At 49.4% G+C, this 18,367-nt stretch overlaps 1 pseudogene; it reads right to left on the bottom strand.

The window, feature by feature from the left end:
* Positions 1-6,417: 6,417 nt before the first annotated feature.
* Positions 6,418-9,532, bottom strand: LOC118575630 (annotated as a pseudogene).
* Positions 9,533-18,367: the final 8,835 nt, after the last annotated feature.

Below are 18,367 nucleotides of genomic sequence, written 5' to 3'. Positions count from 1 at the left end.
CGTGTAGCCGCACCCTAAAGATGGCTCTGGCTTCTACCCTCTGCCTTCCTGATGGCAAACACTCTTTAGGGTAAACAGCTCCTTATTTGGCTGTGGCTGGATTCATGTGTTGCTGGCATATGCGTGAACCTGTGGACAGTGCCCACGTGGCTGCTTGGGGTTGGTTGCCCAGCCCTACTTAGGTGCTGGGAGAGGCTTGCCCGGAGAGAGAGAGAGACACAATGCAATTAATCAAAGGTCTGAATAAACTGTAATGAGAAGGATCCCTGTATCGCGTCTTCCTTGCTGGTCGAGGCGGGCGCGACAATTCTCAACCTCCCTGATGCTGCGACCCTTTGATACATTTCCTCTCGTTGTGGTGACCCCAACCACAAAATGTTTTTCATAACTACTCCGTAATTATTTCTGCTACTGTTGTGAATCCTAATGTAAATATCTGTTTTCTCTGATGGCTTAAGCAACCCCTATGAAAAGGTCTTTTGCTCAATCAAGAGCGGCTCTCAGAGTTTCTTCCTTCCTTCCCCTCTCTGGGCTTCAACACTCCAGACCCTTAGGTGCACCTTCTCAAAGACGCCACTGGCCAAGGACCTGAACGTGATGGGTGGAGGAAACGATGCTTCTTCACCTGAAAGATCCCCATTGTCTAAGGAATCTATAGACTGCCATCTGCCTGCAGGCTTCCTGCCACTGAACGACATTCCCCACTCTTTACTTTTTTTAAATTTTTTAAAGATTTATTTATCTCATGTATATGGTGGTCTAGCTGCACACACACATTCATGACAGAAAAGGGCACCAGATCCCATTATAGATGGCTGTGAGCCATCCTGTGACGCTGGGACTTGAACTCAGGACCTCTGGAAGAGCAGCCAGTGCTCTTAACCACTGAGCCACCTCTCCACCAGCACTTTCACTTTTAAGACCTGGTCCAGGCTGGCCTTGAACTTACTCTGTAACCCAAGCAGGTTTTCCATCCCCTGCCTCAGTCTCCCAATTAGCTGGAATTACAGGTCTACAAACCATACTGGCTTTTATGGCTTGGTCAAGGTTGCTGGATGGTGGCACACGCCTTTAGTCCAAACTTGGGAGACAGAGGCAGGTGAGCTCTGAGTTCCAGGCCAGCCAGTGCTGCTCAGAGAAACTCTGTCTTGAAAACCCCCAAAAACTTGTCAAGGATGTGCCTTCACTCTAGAGCAGTGGTTCTCAACCTGTGGGTCACGACCCCTTTGGGTTTGAAAGGCGTCTTGTGGGGAGTCAGTGCTGTCCTTATGGACCTTGCCCTGTCCTCCTCCATTTTCCCCCTTCTTTGGGCTTGGGCTTAGTCCAGGTTTACACTTCGCTCTGGCTTCTAGGTTCTTTGAGGTTTACCCGGCACAGTACTAGGCAGTATGGGGTGATGGTGGGGGACGGGGAACAAGCTCATCCCAGACCCGGCCCTGGAATCCTTCATGGTCACTTCTCTCTTGCCCACCTTATCACCTACTCCAGCCCTCTCCAGGTGTCAGTCTTGGGGATCCCTGTGGTCTGGTCTCACCTTATAGCCCTGGCTGTGCTGGAACTTGCTATGTGAATCAGGAACTCAGGGATCCGCCTGCCTCTGCCTCCTGATGGCTGGGATAAAAGGTGTTCCCAAAGAAACCGGGGACCCTTTCTTTGGGTGAGTTACATCAAACTAAGTTAGAGGGCTGAGGTGTGGTTCAGTTAGGACGCGCTCAACATGCAGGAAGCCCTGGGTTAAATCCCGGGCAACGTCAACAGCTAAAGAGAAAGAAGGTAAGGCTGTGATGTGAGGGGCTGTGCAGAGGACAGCCTGGGAGGCTCTGCAGCCTGCAGGCTGATGGGACATTGAACTTTGCCCTGCGGGTCCCGGGACCCTGGGAAGCCGCGATGCCGCGAATGGCCGCCAGGGGGCAGCAGGACCCAGGATGGGAGCTGGTCAGGGTCCCTGCTCACCTGAGCCACTGTGAGCTTTGACTGCTGGGGAGGCAGGGAGGTGTCGCCTATGCCCCTGCATCCCAAAGCAGAGGGGGATCTTCCCTTCAGCCCGAATCCTCTGTTTTGCGGTTTGTATGAGTCCTTGTGATCTCCGGGCTGAAACTGAACTTCTGAGGCCGATCACACCTCAAGCTCCTTCCCCCGATTATTGTTACTCAATGTCAGTTGTGGTCACACACACACACACACACACACACAACACACACAACCACACACACACACACACGATCCCGACATTTGGCATGCTGAGATGAGACAGAAGGATCAAGAATTCAAGGCCAACTAGGGCTACAACAAGAAAAAACAAACAACAGAAATGAACTCACAGGCTTCACAGGTCAGTAGCATCTGGGGCCACTCTGCAGGGGGAGTTATGTCAATTTCCCCTTCCCTGGCTGAATCCCTCAGACCAGTGTGTACATCTAGTGCAGGGAACACAGCAGTCGTGTAGGAGGGACTTGGAGGTGACCCCCTGCAGTAACAACCCTAATGCTGTTCAGGGGTCTTTCTTTAGAGAACTCTCATTTCCCTCCATTTTTCTCTTTCTTTCTTCCTTCCTTCCTTCCTTCCTTCCTTCCTTCCTTTTTCTTTTTTAAAGATTTATTTATTTATGTATACAGCATGTATGCCTTCAGGCCAGAAGAGGGCACCAGATCTCATTAAGATGGTTGTGATCCACCATGTGGTTGCTGGGAATTGAACTCAGGACCTCTGGAAGAGCAGTCAGTGCTCTTAACCTCTGAGCCATCTCTCCAGCCCCCTATTTTTCTTTCTTTTAAAAAATATTTATTTCTGGTGTCTGTGTGTTTTAAAAAATATTTATTTCTGGTGTCTGGGTGTTTTGACAGCATGTGTGTCCCTGCACCATGTAAAACAGTGTCCCAGGAAACCAGAAGTGGGCAGGGTATCCCCTGGGGGGCGGGGTTAGAGTTCCAGGTGGGTGTGAACTGGGAACCTAACCCAGGTCCTCTGCAGGAGCAGTGAGCGCTCTCTACCCGGAGCAATCTCTCCAGCTCCATAATTGTCCTTGGAAGTGACACCATCTTCATTTTTATACTGACTCTTCTGTGGTTCTTTCCTCTGCAGGCTAGGGCCTCACCCAGGGCCTGAGCCACCAACACCCCTGAGCAGAGAGGGTTTGAACAGGAGACGCTCTGGGTTCTCAGGGTCACAGAGTCAGAGCCATGTACACACGGATCAAAGAGAAGGAGTCCCCATCTATCTGCACTGTGTGCACTCTACAGGAAGGTCTGATGTCCTCCAGCACCAACATTAACACAACTCACACACAGAACGTTCCAGATGGCCTGGCTCTCCTGGAAGGTCCCCAGCTGTGTGGACAAAGAGCTTCTTATACTCTCCATGTCTATGTTTTAATTTGTGGCCTCTGATTACGTCTTTATCCCAAAGCTTTAGTACTAGCCTTTGAAATAACCACAAAACCTTGTCCGTTGAGATTCCCCCCACCCAGACATTGGGAATGTTGCTCAGTGAATAGAATTCCCACCTTGTACACCCCAGGCCATGGGTTTGATTCCTCAACACCTCCAGAACTAGGGTGGTGGCATACAGTCTGGGCAGGTGAGAAGACTCAGTAGTTAGAGGTGCACCTTCCCTTCTGCCCTCCACCTCCTGACACACCTGTCCTTGTTTGTTCCCTTACACTGTGTCACAGGCATCTTCCCACCACAGTGCTTGCTCCAGGAGACCAGCAACTCTGTATCACTTCCCAGTGTGTCTTAGAAACAGGACTTAGATCACACATCTGGAACAGACTCTGTGGACTGATCACAATTGACACAGCTGTGTCCCCTGCTTGAGGAGTGGATTTCCTCCACCCCAGATGGAGACAGTGACAGCACACCCAGGAAAACATCCATCCAGGTCAGATCGCTGAACCCTGAGCTCACTGGTCACTCACAGGATCATGGGTGTTTCAGGGGATAACCACTGAGGTGCCCACCCCAGTGTGCATGTCCACTCGCCCAGCTGCATCACTGCAGTCCCCTGCACAGCTCCCAGCAGCTCCACTCAGCAGTCTCCTCTCCCTCAGGAGCTGCAGCTGGTTTAACCCAGAGAGGGAAGCGCTACATTGTGTCAGCTCCTGAACCTGTAGCTTCTTGAGTTTCCTGGGCCTCATCAGCTCCTCCTGGCTCCAGCAGGGATGTTTCAGTCTAGAGGAAAATTCACACATTCACCTCCCTCTTCTACAGAAGCTCCCTTGATTAACACAACCTCAGGCCAAATGCTGGTGTGTGGAGTGCAGCACCAGGTCCCCTCACACTGAGGTCAGGGTCACCTGAGCTTTCCCTCAGCAAATCCCTCCCTCCCTCTCCACCTTCCTTTCTGTCTTTGATCCATGATCCTAATTATATTTTTATTCATTCATCAAACATTTCTTGGGTCTGAATGTCTGCTGGATCCCAGGCACTGAAGTCATCATCCCTCACAAGACAAAGATGGCAGCATCGTGGACAGAGATTGTCACCTTCTTGGTCTTCAAACATCTCAGTTAAACTCCTGGAGCTCCTGACTCGAGGTCTCAAAGCTAGAAGAGAAAACTGTAGGGCGGGAACCTGGAGGGGGAAGGAATTTCATCTCTGGTGTTCCCACAATCTATTTTATAAAAGGTTCATTAATTTTATGTCTGTGAGTGTTTTTCTTGGCTGTATGTGTTTGTACCATGTGCCTGTCTGGCGTCCACAGAGGCATTGGAAGCCAGGAAACAGGAGTTATGGATGGTGTGAGTCATGGTGCGGATGCTGGGATCCGAACCTGGGTCCTCTGCAAGAGCAGCAAGTGCTCTCAGCCCCTGAGCAATCGCTGCAGTCCTTACGATCCTGTCTTTTAAATGAATTGAAATCTAAAGTAGACTCATCCTATCAATCTTTATACCTCAGTTGGAGGCAGCATGAGGATTCCCAGAGCCATGGAGGGAAAGGGGACCTTGGGCAGACACAGATCCAACAGGACAGATCTGAGATGAGACCCTGTGGATCCCTCCTCTCTGGCCATCCTACAACCCGGGTTAGAGTCTGAAAGATGGAAAGAAGGAGAGAACCTCCAGGGAGGGGCCTGGAAGAAGGCAGGAGCTCAGGAGACTGAAGTTCATGTCCTCAGCCCACAGTCTCCTGAGTCAGGGTGATAGTTGGGCCTGGGGGACAAGGATGGACAAACACCTCTTAATGCTGTCACTCAGGGACCCCAAAGGGGGATGAGACAGGCACCACTCACAGGAACAAGAACAGGTCTAGCCCTCCACACAAACTAAAAAGACAAGAAATAAACAGAGAAATGGGGTGAAGAGCCATGGTCAGGTCAGAGCCCAGGCTGACCTGTCACAGCTGCCCTGGCTGCTCACAGTCCTGGGGACAGGACAAGGCTCTGTCCTCCCAGTGTCCCTGTGATCACAGACTCTCAGCATGTGGTTCAAGTGATGAAGAGAACAGACCAGGAGGTGACAGAGCTGAGGAGTGACCATGTCACAGTCAACAATGGACTGAGCTCCACCTGGGCACAGCCCTGATCACACTCAGCTCCTGCAGCCTCATCTTGTCCACCAGATACACAGCACAAAGAACACAGATTCTGGAAGGTTCTCCATGGTGCCATTTATTTCCTCCACAAACTCTAAGTATTTCAATCATTTAATTTACCCGCCAATCAATCTGTCAGATCAAGGACGTGGACAATCAAGTGACATTCAGATTCTTATTTTCAGTGGGGAGTCAGGGGCTGCAGCTCAGGGCAGCATGGAGGTGACAGGATGCAGATGTCCCCTCCTGTCTGCTGGACCAGGAAGGTTGGCTGTGGAAGGGAATGTAACAGTGCAGGGACAGGGTCCTGGTGTGCAGGGGTGGCTGGGCTCCCAGGTCTTCACATGGAGACCACAGGGTCACAGCAAACATCAGACTTGTTGCTGAGAGTGAAACTGAGGGGCTCAGGACGACACAAGAGAGACCTGAGCAATCTCTGTCACTCTGTGAGCCGGGCAGCTGTCTTCACACTCAAACAAGAGTCCATGAACAATCACTGTGAAGACAACATCCCAAAACCCACCACTCACTCTCAGAGGAGATTCTGGGAGTCCCTGAACCCCAATCATGTCACTTGGCCCCCTCCCAAAAATCAGATCCCAGATGTGTCACCTTTACAGTCTGGGAGAGACAATCAGAGTTCTGGGCACTGTCCCTGCCTAGGGTAAATACATACATATATATATTCATATCAAGATACAAACAAGGCACCCAGAAGATTTACCAGATGAGCTATTATTATTGGCTGACTAAGCCTCCATTTGTCCAGATTCACCCTAAGGGCCTCAGAGACAATCCTGCTCCCCACACTTACCTGGAGCTGGAGTATAGATCCCTCCTTTTCCACCTGTGAGAAGAAAAGCTGTGAGAGACAGGGAAAGACCCCGACCCTAGGAAGGTTCCAGAACTGACAGCAGACCCAGGTCAGAGACAGGAGCAATGAGGGCTGTGGATGTTCCCCTTAATGAGGCAGAGCACACTTCTGAAAGGGGCTGAGAGAGAACAGACCCTGTCCTTTCCTACCTGTGATTCTCCTCCTCCCTCCTCACAACAGCCACCACAGCTCCAATGATGGCCGCAGCTCCAAGAGACCCAGGACAGCAATGATTGTCAACGATGGGGACAGTGGACTGAGGAGGCTCTGGAAGGGAAGGACAGGAAGGGAAGGTGAGGGTCATGACCCCCAGCTCTCAGCCCTGACCCTGCTCAGGGTCTACAGAAGGCTCCAGCTTTCCCTGACCCCAGCTCTGCACCCACATCCTCCTTACCCCATCTCAGGGTGAGGGGCTCAGGCAGGCTCTCATGGTACACATGGCATGTGTATGTCTGCTCCTCCCCAAGGCAACCACCAGAGATGCCACTTCTGGAAGGTTCCATCCCCAGAAGGTCTGGTCTCAATAAGATCCGTTTCCTGTGTCTGTTCCTCCCCCATCCCTCTGCCAGTCAGGGTGATGAAGTAGGGTAGAAGCCCAGGGCCCCAGCACCTCAGGGTGACTTTCCCTTCAGGCCAGGATGACGGGTCACATGTGCCTTTGGGGGATCTGTGTGGAAGATTTAAGAAATCCCACATTTAACAAGATAAACTGAAATCTGCAAAGACAAAGTTAAACCAATATGACACTAAACTGTGTCTGTTTGGACAATTCTGGTCATCACACTAGTGACCTCAGGTAGAGCTGGTCCCTCATCAACAGAACTGCACATTTTTCTGGTGGACTCAGTAGCTGAGAGAGAATCCACACGAACCAGTAGGTCAACATGGTCCTTCCTCAAGTGATGTTCTATAACATTAGTTAGGTATAAAAGAATAGAGAGGGAATGAAAATAATTAATTTATATATGTTACTAATTCATATGAAAAAGAAATCAGGTACAAGAGCTACATGAAGGGTGTCACCAACTCCTGCTGCCACCATTGAGACACAACCACTGTGGCCATCTTGCTGACCAGGCCTAAATGTCTGTCCAAGTGAACAGCCATCACCTAAGTGTACAGCACACATGTGGTGACCTCTGACATTCTGCCAAGAGAAAAATGACTCCCAAGCCCTGCCTCTGGGGGACAAGATACAAGGTATAGTCACCAGGACCCCTGGAAGTGTGCTGTGGAGCCAGTGCAGCACTCACTGGGGAACAGCGGTGCTCACAGGGGTGTGTGGATCTTCCATCACTCCTGTCCTGGAGCTGCAGAAGACCCTGTCTCTGAGGAAGTTCAATTCCTAATCCACTGGGGAACTCTGGGACTTGTTGGGGCAGAGGGAGAGCAGGAGGCTCTGGATGTTAATATGACAGGAAATAGTCTAAGCTCACAGGAACCTTCTGGTTTTAAAGGAAACACTGAATGTGCCTAATTATCCACATTAGCAGTTCCCCTGGCTCCTGTGGAGACTGATACAAATAACTGAAGGGGGGAGAGAAACAGTATCACCCCAGTGAGGGGAAAAAAACTGACTAACGCAAAATAAAAAACTTAAAAAAAAAAAAAAAAAGTAAGGAAGAAATAGTATTCACCCAGGGTTCCCCATAAATGCTCACGTGACTATTCTAGGAATAGAAAGAATTGTAGTGGGAAGGGAATGCAAACCTCACCCACAGGAATGTGGGTGAACATATTCTTTCCAAGTTCTAGAAACTGGTGAACCAGCCCAGGGCGTCCATGTCTCCCATCAGGTAAAGGAGACTCCCTGTCCTGCTGTGTAAGGCTGACACACTCAGACGACAGACTCAGTTTCCCACAGACCCTGGTGTGGGCAGAGACCCCGGCCTGGAGCGGCCATGGCTGACAGAGGCTGCAGGAGACCCAGGGACACTGTCTGCCCTGAGACAGGGCATGACCCAGCTGAGGGCTTTCTTCTTCCTCTGGACTGAGCCCAGCCCGAGGCAGAGGGAGGAGCTGCCCTTGCCCTGCCACCTGTGCGCTGCAGCGTGTCCTTCCCGATCTCCAGGTATCTGCGCAGCCACTCCACGCACGTGCCTCCAGGTAGGCCCTCCGTCTCTCTGCCTCACCAGCCTGCTCCCACTTGCGCCGGGTGATCTGCGCCGCCGTGTCCGCCGCCATCCACGTCGTCAGGTCGGCATTCAGGGCGAGGTAATCGCGGCCGTCGTAGGCGAACTGACTGTACCCGCGGAGGAGGCGCCCGTCCGACCCCACGTCACAGCGACATCGACTGGATGGTGTGAGAGCCTGCGGGGACCCCGCGGTCAGCCCCGCCCACCCCGTCAGCCCCGCCCACCCCGTCAGCCCCGCCCACCCCGTCAGCCCCGCCCACCCGCGGGACTCCCTCCAAACCCGAAAGGGAAAACCGAAGTCCCGGGCCCCGACTCTCCTCCCCGAAACCTCGGACCCCGGGAACCCGGGGGCGACTCCGGAACCCGACGTAGGGACGTTGGAGGGGTCGTGACCTCCACCCGCGGTTCACTCCACCGCCCTCGCTCTGGTTGTAGGTAGCCCGAGAGGGTCCTCAGGTTCCATCGGTAAGTCTGCTACCTGTTGGTCCTTTGGCGTTCCGTGTGTTCCTCTCCCAGTACTCCGGCCCCTCCTGCTCCACCCACGGCGCCCGCGGTTCCATCCTCGGAGTCTCCGCGTCGCCGTCGAAGCGCACGAACTGCGTGTCGTCCACGTAGCCGACTTCCATGTACCGGGGCTCCCCGCGGCCGGGCTGGGACACGATGGTGTTGAAATACCGCAGCGAGTGCGAGCCTGGGGGCGGCGCGCGGTGAGACCCCGACCCTCCTCCGGGACCGGGGCGGGTGCGGGGCCGGGAGGGGAGCGGGGCGCGGGGCTCGGGACGCGGGTGGAGACGGGCGGGAGGGTCTGGCTGGGCGACGCGGGGCCGCGGCTTCCCCGGGGCCGCCCCCGCCCTCCCCGCAGGGTCGTGTCCCTCCCACCCCGCACTCACCCGCGCGGGTCCGGGTCGGGGCCAGGGCGGCGGCCAGCAGCAGGAGCAGCGTGCGCGGGGCCATCGCCCCCATCTCGGATCTGGGGCCTCTGAGTTCCGCGTTAACTTTATAACCCGTGACCGCGGCGACGCTGATTGGTTCTCCGCGATCTCGGCCACCAATGGTGATGAGAACAGGAACCTTGTCATCAGTGTCCGGGCAGAAGGACCCGACCCAGGTCAGGAGCTGGAGAAGTGAAACTGGGGACCTGGGGATCCCCAGCCCTGGGCTCCCACCCCAGACCTCACCGCCTGGGGACTGAGACTTTGCTGGACCCTGTGCTGCGGGACGGAGCGATGTTTGTCCCGGTGTCTCTGAGCCGCCTAAGGACAACTGTCTCCTCAGGTTAGTCAGGATGAAACCTAAGAGCATGGAGCTTCCAGGGAAAATACACAGAGCACCTAAAATGAATATTCACGGAAACGGGTGTGTCGGAGTCCTGGTGATGGTGTGAGGCTGCCGTGGACTCCTGCATCGGGAGGTGACTGGAGTTTTCACAGCTCTGCTCAAGGACTTTTGACTCCGTGTTATATGTGACTCTCTCACCTCTGCTTTCACTTTCCACTTCTGTTATGTGTGGCTGGGATTTGAAGACATCAACTCAAAATCCAGAGTAACAACAAAATAATAATAAATTTAATGTTTCTCCGCTCTACTGAACAGGGATGAAACCTCAAATCCCCAGTGTGTACCTCTGCCATGAGAATCTCCTCTGCCCAGTGTCCACCCTGCACAGGCCTGAGGAACTCAGGACCTAACTCAGTTATCAGACCCAGGGCTCCACAGGCCTGTGACATACATCTCCCTCATCTCATCAGCTCATGGACTGTGAGTGAAGGTCAGAGAGAGAATAAGAGGTCACAGGTTATGTAACTTCTAATACACTGTCATCATTATTCTGCTTTATTATTCATTACAGTTCCTCTCACTGTGATTTACTCACTAAAGCAATGTACCATGGCAGTGTGTGGACACAGGGAACCGTAATAAGGAAAATGATGATGCTGGTCTGTTACTCTTAGCATCTGTGGATTAAACTGAGGAGAGGGATGAGCTCTATGGTAAAATCTACCAACTTCTAGTGTCTTAGTGTGGTGGTTTGAAATAAAATGGCCCCCAAAGGGGGTGGTGCAATTAGGAGTTGGGGCTTTGTTGGAGAAAGTGTGGCACTGTGGGGCTGGATTTGAGGTCTCTTTTGTTCAAGCTTCCCTCAGTGTGAAGGTCAAATTCCTGTTGCGTGCAAGATGTAGGATGTTCAGGCCCAGCACCACATCTGCCTGCTGCTGCCATGCTTCCTGCCATGATAATGGACTGAACCTCCAAAATTGTAAGGGAGCCACCTCAATTAAATATTTACTTATAAGAGTTGCCGTGGTCATGGTGTCTCTACTCAGCAATAAAAACTCAAACTAAGACACTCAGAATACAGTGAATGACAACAGTTAACACAGTAATAAAATTGACATGCTCCAGATGGGAATAAATAGTGTAAAGGTTTCTAAGTGTGACCTGGAAGAGAATCTTCTCTCCAGAAGCAACAGAGCTCACGTTGCAGAAAATCAAGCAGAAGCCCTCATTAGAAGATTGGCTGAATGACAGCAAAAATTCAAGTCCCAGCCATGAAGAGCATCAGCAGTTAAAGAAAGGGCGTTAGTTGGTAAATAATGAGCTCCTGTAACTTGGGATGAGGATTTGTGGCAGGACCCTATTGAAGAAGAGAAGTTTGATTCTCAGATTCTCCGGGTTTATCTCACCTGTGGAGGTAATGTCTCTACCCTCAGCCCCACCTCCTGAATACACCTTTGATGAACAAATTATTCCTTCAGTGTTTGTTAAGCCAGCAGTGACTTTCTCTGAAGGAAATACCAGGGAGACAATCCTGATTTCCCTCAGAACCACCAATAGCTGCCTGCAGACCTTTCACGAGACTGCAGACAGAGCAGGAGTTTTGGGGAAGGTAGAAGATAGTCGTTTAGTGCCAGAGAGGGGCACTGCACTGCTAAAGAGTTAATGGGTTTGCTAATTCATTCCAGCAGAAGTTGGGGAGTATGTGGGAATGGATTTTAGGGTGTGGGATAATGGTGGAAAGAACATTAAAACTGGGTCAGACTGAGTTTATTAATATGGCCCTCTAAGTGCAGATTCTAGATTTAATATGGAAGCTCTCCCAGTTAATAAAAGTCTCAAATGTCTGTTTGAATTGTTGGCTAAGGCATTTGTCAAAAGATGGCTTCCTGATAAAGACTTCGAGATGCCTGGTACACCTTGGCTTAGTGATGATGAAGGGATTCTAAGGCTCAGGGAATTTTCAATGCTAGCGTGGGTGTGCTGTGTAAAACCTAATCCTCCACCATGGGAAGGCCCAGAAGACATGCTCCTCACTGACCCTGTAAGACACAAAATAGTGAGAGGTCACCAGCACGATTCCAGAGTCTTGTTGTCACCCTTTTCCTTGAGCCAGACCTCAGGACTCGAGATGCTGCTGCTCAGTTGGACGAATTAAACGCAGTGAGTTTACTTGGGTGCAAAGGTATTAGGGGCCAATGGCAGCATGGAATTGCTAAAGACAATGTATCATAGTTACTGTAATGGTCAGCACAGGCAAAGTTAATTTTATGGTGGCATGACTCACATGGACTTTTGGTACTGGATTATCATGATGTTTCCAGGTATGAAATAAATAAGAACTATCTTAGTCAGTATTCTATTCCTGTGAAGAGACACCATGAACTGGCAAATCTTATAAAAGAGAATTGAATTGGTGTTTGCTTAGTTTCAGAGGTTTAGTCCATTATCATCATGATGGAGACCTTGGCAACATGGAGCCAGACATGGTTCTGGAGAAGCTTCTGGGAGCTCCACATCCAGATCATCAGGCAGCAGGAAGAGAGAGAGGCACTAAGTCTGGCTTGGGCTTTTGAAAACCAAAGGCCACCACCAGTGACACATGTCCTTGAACAAGGCCACTCTGACTCCACACCTCCTGTTCCTTCTTAGTGATGCCATTCATTCCCTGATGACCAAGCATCCAAATTCATGAGCCTATGGGGACATTTTTATTCAAACCACCAAATTTCCACTCCTTGGCCCCCATAGCCTTGTAGTAATATCATAATTCAATATGCATTCAGTCCAACTCTAACAGTCCCCATAGTCTATAACAGTCTCAACACTGTCTAAAAGTCCAAAGTTCAAAGTCTCTTCTGCGACTCATGACAATCTCTTAACTGCAATTCCTTGTTAATGTAAATAAAAAAGCAGATCATGTACTTCCAACATACAGTGGCACAGGATATACATTCCCATTCCAAAAGGGAGAAAGGGAACACAGTGAGGAAATACTGGGCCAAAGCAGTCCAAGAACCAGATGACAAACTCCAAATCTGCATCTCCATCTCTGATGTCAAAACACTCTACAGTTCTCTAACTCCTTTCAGCTCTGTGGACTGCAACACACGTCTCTCTCAGGCTGGTTCCACAGAGTTTTAGCCCCTGTCCATGAGAGGTGTCCATGACTACCATTCCTTCACACAAGGGCCTCTCTGGGCTTCCCTGCAGGGACACCCCTGAGACACATGATGGGCCTCAGCTGCTTTCCTTAGATGCAGAGAGAGATTCCACAACCCCATGGACCACTTCCTTCATGGAAAGGACAACAGTTTATCCTTCCTGGAGTGGATACTTATTCTGGTTGTGGATTTGCCTGGGGTGAAATCCTTCTAGCTCAGAGGCAGAGAAATCACCCGGCTGACCTTCCTCCTCCACTGTCACCCAAGAAAAGACCTTTCTCCTACACATTCTCAGACAAAACATCTCCAACTGAATGTCCCTTCCTTCTACTTCCTGTGTGTCTGTCTCTCCATCCTCCTTACTTCCTCCTCTTCTCTATGGTTTTTTTTTTTTTCTGTCATCTGGTTGTCTCTTGACCTATGGTTGATTTTATTTAATCTTGTTTACGATATCCAAACAGGAAGCTCTAAGATTAAAGGTGTGTGCTAGAGCTGGGCCACACCACAACTAGAAGCTGGTTTTTCTAGAAAATAATGCAATCTCAGGGTTCACAGTGTGATCAAATAATCTGCAAAAGTTTTTGTTTTATTTGGATGTCTGTTTTGTTTTGTTTTTTTGAGACAGGGTTTCTCTGTGTAACCCTGGTTGTCCTAGAAATTGTTCTATGGACCAGACTGACATGAAGCCCTAAAGATCTTCTTGCCTGTTTTAAATTTAAAAGATTAAAGGCATATAACACCACTGCCTGGCTAAATTATATACTTTTATCTTGTTTGTTTAATTTACTTTGTTTTTCCTGTATTTGAGAACAAACCCAGGGTCTTATGCACTTTAAAGAAGTCACACTGAGCCACATCCCCAGCTCTGTGATGTGTGTATGTGTGTGTGTGTGTGTGTGTGCGTGCATGTGTGCTGTGGACTCAGGTTACTGGGGATTGATCCTAGTGCCTTGAGCACACCAGCTAAGCATCTTACCACTGAACTACAGCCCCATCCTATCTTATAATTTTTTAATTTAAATTTTTATTTTATATGTGCAAGTGTTTTGCTAGAATGCACATATGCATGTGGTGCTAACAGAGGCTGAGAGGGTGCTGGATCTCCCAGAACTGGAGCTATGCGTGGCTGTGAGCCTCCCTGTGGGCCCTCTGAAAGAGCAGCAAGTGCTCCTAACTATGGAGATATCTCTCTAGCCTACTTTTCTCTAATTACTGCTTTGAGATGAGATCTCATTGAATTTCACTTGCCATCCTCCTGCCTCAGCCTCTCAAGTAGAGTGGAGAGCATTACAGCAGACAATTCCAGGGCACAGGAGCTTGAGGCTGGGACTGGATCCTTCCTCACCCCTCAGAGGTACAGGAAGCTGAGCAGCCGTCATATTTCATAGCACCCATCATATAAATCAGGTGAAATCCAGCCTGTTCCCCACTCAGTGTCCTTTAACAGTAAACATGGGAGATGGACTCTGCTTCCTCCCCTACACTCTGACTTCCCAACACTGTGTCTGTACTTCTGTCCCCACCATAGCCTGTCTTGTCCCCCCAACACCTGTAATGAGCTCAGCCCTTCTAAGCCCTTACTGGCTGGGGATTCCTTCCCCTGTTTGGCTTCCACTGAAGTGTGTCCTCTCTGGGGCAGCACCTCCTGTGCAGCTTCTGGAATGATGTGAGGGATGTTTGTTTTCTCACAGAGGAGAATCCTTTCTAGTCTCCTGATTGCTGATTGTCCTCAGGCCTTCTTTTCCTCCTCCTCCTCCTCCTCCTCCTCCTCCTCCTCCTCCTTTTCTTCCTCCTCCTCCTCTATCCGGGGATGCTGGCACCTCTCTGTCTGTTTTCTCATTATTTTCCAAGGTGGCCTCTCAACCACTTGGTGACTGACCTGCGTTACTTCTCCTCCTACACCATCCTGTGATCACTCTGTTGATCTGTCAATGGAACCAACCTGTGATCACACTGTTGATCTATCAATGGAACCATCCTGTGATCACATGTTGATCTGTCAATGGAACCATCCTGTGATCACACTGTTGATCTGTCAATGGAACCATCCTGTGATCACACTGTTGATCTGTCAATGGAACCATCCTGTGATCACACTGTTGATCTGTCAATGGAACCATCCTGTGATCACACTGTTGATCTGTCAATGGAACCATCCTGTGATCACACTGTTGATCTGTCAATGGAACCATCCTGTGATCACACTGTTGATCTGTCAATGGAACCATCCTGTGATCACATGTTGATCTGTCAATGGAACCATCCTGTGATCACAGTGTTGATCTGTCAATGGAACCATCCTGTGATCACACTGTTGATCTGTCAATGGAACCATCCTGCACTGTGCTCTCAGCCCCGAAATGGACCTTCTATCCAGGAGTTTGTTAATTGCTTCACTGTTGTTATTTTGTTTTGTACGTGTGTGTGAGTGTGTGAGTGAGTGTGTGTGTGAGTGTGTGTGTGTGTTTTGATTTGCTTCAGGGTCTCATATAGTCCAGGCTGGCCTTGAACTCATGATCCTTCTGCCCCTCAGGAGCTGAGTTGAGATTACAGGCCTGGGTCACACACACTCATAAGGACATTTTGAGTTAATTCCTAGGAATCTGAGCATATCCTCCTGAACATCTGCTATCAGGGACGGGTTCTTACTCTCTTGTTTCTCTCCTTAGCCTCCTCCTTGTTCTTTGTACTTTCTCAGCTGTGGTCACTGTGCTGGAGTTTTTGTAGGGAAAGTGCTGTTTTTAGGAGCCTTATACAGAATTATTTAGTTGTAAATCAAGTTATCCCACCTTGTCCCGGGTTTAAGAACTCTGTGAACCCAGGCCTGGAGTTACAGGTCTGTGATCTGAGCTACTTGGAGTCTTGAGGCAGAAGGATTGAATGTTATAATCCTGACTAGGCATACTGGGTGTTCAAACCTGTCTAAGCAACTTAGTGAGATTCTGACTCAAAAGAAGATGTGAAATGAAGCTGAACACGGTTGATAAACTTTTAATCCCAGTGCTCTGGGAAACAGAGGCAGGATTATATATGTGAGTTTGAGACCAGCTCAGCTTACATAGTAAGTTTCAGGCAAGCTAAAAGTGGTTGTGGTTGTAATTGTTCTTATAGAACAAGAACAACAAAACACATGTTGAAAACTAATCGTCTTTCTCCTTCGGGTCTGGGAATAAGTTCAGGTCATTGGGATGTGCAGCAAGCTGCCTGCTCAGTCGTCTCTCTGGCCCCCAAAACTCAGCCTATTGGAATCAGGAATCCTGATCTCTCTTCTAATGCAGAGGCTCCTCAGACTGGGGTCAAGGACTCCACCTGCTCACACACTGCAGGGCTTCACCTGTCATAATCAAGCTGTCACCTGCAGCACTGACTGAGGGACACCTGAGGGCCCCTGTCACTGGGATCAGCCTGAGACCCAGACATGTGCTCTGGTGATGGTCACTGCTCAGGCCCCGGGGAGGCTCCTGTGATCTCTTGTGCTGTGACCTGGGAGTGAAACGCCACAGCCAGAGTCTGTGGAGTCCAAGTCTGTGCCTCTGCTGGGAGCCAAGGGGTGTGCAGTTTAGGAGGGTGGGGTGCAGGGGGTCAGCTTTAGTGCAGGTGACAGGCAATGCAAGTTAGTAATTGTCAAATGTCACCCTAAGTTGGGAGACTGTTTGTCTTGTTTACATGAAGCCTTAGACCTTAGGTTGTTTAGGTAGATAAGACTTATAGATTTATTGTCACCTATGCTTGTCATCTCTATAATTATGTTAGTTAGGTTATCCAGATTTATACATACATAGGTCAGATGGACAAGTAATCTTCATACACTTCATGGACCTACAGAATATGGCATTTAAATAACTTAGAATTCTGTTGACGTGAGACACAATTGCTCCTGGCAGCACCAATTTGATCCTGAGAGAATGCTGGGCTTCTAAGACATTTCCATTTGGAAGTTTGTCTTCTTGGCACAAAATGGCCTACTGGGCAAAGAACTGCCCTTGCCTCAACTGCTGACAGTACGAATGCTGTCCTTATGGACAAGCAGGACACAAGGAAAGAGACCACTGTACTCTGCCAAGACAGGGTAAGATGGTCTTTCAGAATTTCTGCTTCTGAAAATGGAATGTCAGATTAGGCCTGTAGCCAATTTGAATGCACCAATGATGCTGAGAAACATTAGGTAACTGTCCAGGCTGCCAGCTGTCTCTGTCTACTCTTGCAAGACTCCTGAAAGTTGCTTGCGTCCTTCTCCCATTTCTCAGGTATTATTATATTCCTTCTCAGGTCTTTGATGGGATTGAAGACTAGCAGTTATGGTTACAACCTAATATATATATATATATGTATATGTATATGTATATATATATATATGTATATGTACATATATATTATATCTTAGATAGATTATATTAAGTATTAGATTCAGGTTTTTTAGGATAGGACACCTTTTGGAATGATCTTTGTAACATACCACCTACCCACACTATAGATTTCTCTGGATTTTAGTATGTGTTTTTTGCTTGATATTGTTTGCATTGATTGTAGTTCCATCTTATCTAGGTCATTATCCCTCATTACTCCTGGACACTATTTGATAACCATTTCTTTGTGTATAGTCTTGTATTTGGTTAGAACCTTCTTATTTAGACAAAAGAGGGAGATGTAGTGGGTAGCCATTCCAGCCTTGGCCTGGAAGTTCCAACCCCCATTGAGGCTTCAGTAATGGTCATACCTACAAGGCAGGCTGAGAGAGGATGCTGAAGACACAGGATCGAGATGCCAGGGATCTCTTTGGTTCCTGGACCCTGGACACTGGAGGAAGATCGAGCAGAGTTCTCCAGAGAACACCGCAGGACTGTACCATACCTTTGCCAGACCCTACAACCTACCTATCCCTTCATTTGTAAGTTACCCCACAATATAAACCTCCCTTCTAACTACGTGGAGTGGCCTTAATAGTTTCATACAGGCACACACCACCATGGCTGCTTTCCCGGGGCATTCTGGATCTAGCAGCACAAACAGAATGGAGGAAAATGTTCCTTGACTATCATCTGAAGCTGTTGAGAACATATCATAACATAAACTGTCCCCTCAAAACACAGAGAAGGGAAATGTACACTCAGTGCTTCTGGAAAACCGCTCTGTCTGTGAGAGTCATGGAGGGAGAATGGTGACCTTTGTCCTGTCCACCCCATCTGAAACCCTGGAACATCTAGACCCTCCTGCCCCAGACCCTGGCATGCACACACTTATGCACACAGTGTCTGTGGAGTGTCCATTGCTAGACTCAAGGGGAAGGCAGAGCTGAGTGCCTGCACCCAGGGCCCTGACCCTCTGGATCTTATGTCCTACAGGGGCAGACACCACCCAAATAATCACCTACACATGCAGAGGTGTGAC

Source organism: Onychomys torridus, unplaced genomic scaffold (assembly GCF_903995425.1).
Source record: "Onychomys torridus unplaced genomic scaffold, mOncTor1.1, whole genome shotgun sequence".
Classification (NCBI taxonomy): Eukaryota; Metazoa; Chordata; class Mammalia; order Rodentia; family Cricetidae; genus Onychomys; species Onychomys torridus.
Note: the sequence above shows the minus strand (reverse complement) of the source record. Positions and strands in the feature narration are given on the sequence as shown.